The sequence below is a fragment of the Phyllostomus discolor genome, chromosome 12 (genome assembly GCF_004126475.2).
Source record: "Phyllostomus discolor isolate MPI-MPIP mPhyDis1 chromosome 12, mPhyDis1.pri.v3, whole genome shotgun sequence".
Classification (NCBI taxonomy): domain Eukaryota; kingdom Metazoa; phylum Chordata; class Mammalia; order Chiroptera; family Phyllostomidae; genus Phyllostomus; species Phyllostomus discolor.
Window position 1 is genome coordinate 14,937,360 of NC_040914.2, and position 2,752 is coordinate 14,940,111.

At 49.2% G+C, this 2,752-nt stretch overlaps 1 pseudogene; it reads right to left on the minus strand.

Moving 5' to 3' along the window:
- Positions 1 to 546: 546 nt before the first annotated feature.
- On the minus strand, positions 547 to 2,180 carry LOC118497660 (annotated as a pseudogene).
- Positions 2,181 to 2,752: the final 572 nt, after the last annotated feature.

The window sequence follows — 2,752 nt, forward strand, 5'->3', positions numbered from 1 at the left end:
ACCTAGTTCAGCTGTGATTTCCAATCATGGTCTCAGCGACAAACCAGGTTCCACTCCTTCCCTGGATGATGACCACTCAAGAGCCTCTGAACTGGGCACCCAGAACAATGTTGTTCCACATCAGCCCTTCCCAGGAATACAAGCCCTACCTGACACACACTTCCAAGGGTCCCTTGTCTCAGGAGCTCTGAGAAAGGGGTCTGGAGAGGGGCTACTCAAGCTAAGCTTCTCTGTGAGGAATCCAGGAAGCTTATCAGGCCAGGATTTTACAGAGTATTTCAGTGTTGCTCTCAAGGTCATGTTCACAGGGTAAAGCCCAACAGCTGGACTGAGAGTGGTCTCCCTCTGTGAGTTACTCCCATCAGACTGGCCCTTCTCTCTGTGGCGAGTGTGTGCAGGGCTGGAATCTGGGGAGGGAACTCTGATCTGTGGAAGCTTGTCTCCACAGAGTGTGTCCTGCACTAAATGCCCAACCCCACCCTGAGACATGATACAGAGGGGGATGGAGGCAGAGTCCAGGGTGTGAGTCCTGTGTGTGAGTAGAATTCACCCGCCCAATGCCCAGAGGGCAGAGAGCAATCGTTCACAGTACACAAGGAGCTGTTCTGTTGCTATTTCTTTTTTTGAGTTTTGAAGATAGACGACTACAGTGAAGTGTCCTGTGTCGTTCAGAGTGACGTTCTCTAACAGCAAGGATCCATCAGAGTTCATTTTTTCTCAGCCACTATAGGCAGGCTCATTTTTATACACTTGCATGTGCATTGTAAATGTTGCAATATGATAATTGGAGTTCTTCCCTACTCCCCTGCACCACATAATGACTACAGCATTTGGGGACTTATTGAGGATATTTAGAAGCACATCCTTCCCTTCAGCAGCATTGGTTGACACAACAGCAAGTTGGACTGTGGTGGGCGGGTTCCAGAACATTAAGAGTGAAACTGGAAAGGAAGAAAAACATGGATCAATATTTGAATCTATGTACCGAGATGAAAAGATGAGGCCCTAGATGCCGAGCATTTCTCTTCATTTGCCAGCCTTGGTCTACATGCACATGTGTGTGAGTGCATCTCCTATAGTCAAGATCAGCAGCATGGCCCCCATTATGTTAGTACCTGTGAGACCAATATTTCTCCTGTTTTCATTACTCTTCCCCAGATTTCTGCTCAGCTCACCCCCTCACTGCTCTCAGATCCCTGCTGACAATCAGGGACATCCTAGGGAGACATCTTTGCTGACCACCTCCTCTAAAGAGCCTCTGTTTTTACTTTCTGAATTGTCCCTGCTGTTTCCTTCAAAATACTTGTGGGTACCTGACATCACGTCTGGACATATCCTTGTCCATCTCCTCCCCACAGAACATGAGCTCCATGCAGGCAGGGGTTTGTCTGATCTTTCTGTGCCCAAAGTGCCTGTGACAGGCTGCAGGTACCTGTACGTGAGAGAATGAGTGTTCTTGGAGTCTTAAACCTCCTGCTCTTTCTCAGGTTGGTGGTAAGAAAAATGTTAAATGCCCCTGTTAAGCTTCCTTCTAGTTTCAGCTGAGAGAAATTGTTATTATTATCATCAGTTTTCAAACTTCAGTACTCAGTGATGAATAACTTAAAAATGAACAGTAATCAAGGGTTTCCTGCCCCTCCCACTTCCAGATCATGAGATTTTTCTGTGGCTAAGCCCCCTCCCCATCCTACTCTGCTCCCCTGTCCTCTCTTTTCAGGTCCAAACAGAAGCTCTCCCTCTCCTCTCAGTGTACTGGTCTCCCCAGGGAATCCCTACCTGCCAGTCTCTGTCTCCCATCCTCCTCTCCACCCCCACAGATTGTCATGTCCTTACCAGCCAGCAGGAACCCTTGCCAGGGGACAAGTCCCCTGCAGGTATGAGCTGAGGGAGGCTCCATGGCAACTGGGGCCTGCTCTGTGAGTCCAGTAAGGCTCACAGGCACCTCTGTCTGGACTTGTGAGGTCTACTCTCCATCCTCTTATGCTTTGAGCTCCCTCTTAAGACAACATCGCTTCCCAGGTCACATGGTCCAGGGGCAGGGTTTGTGTCCAAGATCCATCCTTTCCCTGCCATCAATCATGCTACCTTTGGCTCCTACTTAGAGTTTACTATCCACCTCTATTTTGATTACCTGGGAACTGCTGAGGCCTTTGAACACACACACACACACACACACACACACACACAGGCACACACTCACATGCTGTGTGTGGAAAAGCACAAGCCTCAGGCATCCATGTCCCGGGAAGCCCCCAGCTCCCTGTTGGTGCATAGTGGCTGCCCCTATAGCTTCTCCCTTTCACATTTGACTTTTACTTTCAGGACAGGAGTTCTGGGGCTACATGAGAAAAACTTGTCACAGAGATGTCACCCCCACTGTGCAATGGATCACCTGTGAAACTTTGTAAAGATTGTGATGCCCAGGTGACACATTAAAAATGCTGCCTCAGCAGCTGTGTAGCTAACTTGGAAGCCTGGACAAGATGAAATTCCATGATGTAGAGATGGGGCAGCCTCCCCATCTCCTGTGCATGAGTAGAGTCTCCAGACACTGTTAAACTGCAGTTTCTGGCTCTGCAGGGGTGCAGCAGACCAGAGATTCTACAGCTGACAAGCTCTCAGGAAAGGTTGATCTTACTGGCCTGTGGAACCCTCTTCCAACAGCAAGACTGATGGGGCACATGTTCCTTTGAGAGAATGACCCACTCACCCCAGCACTGGCCTCTGCCTTGTCTTAGTCTTGGGCCTGTCA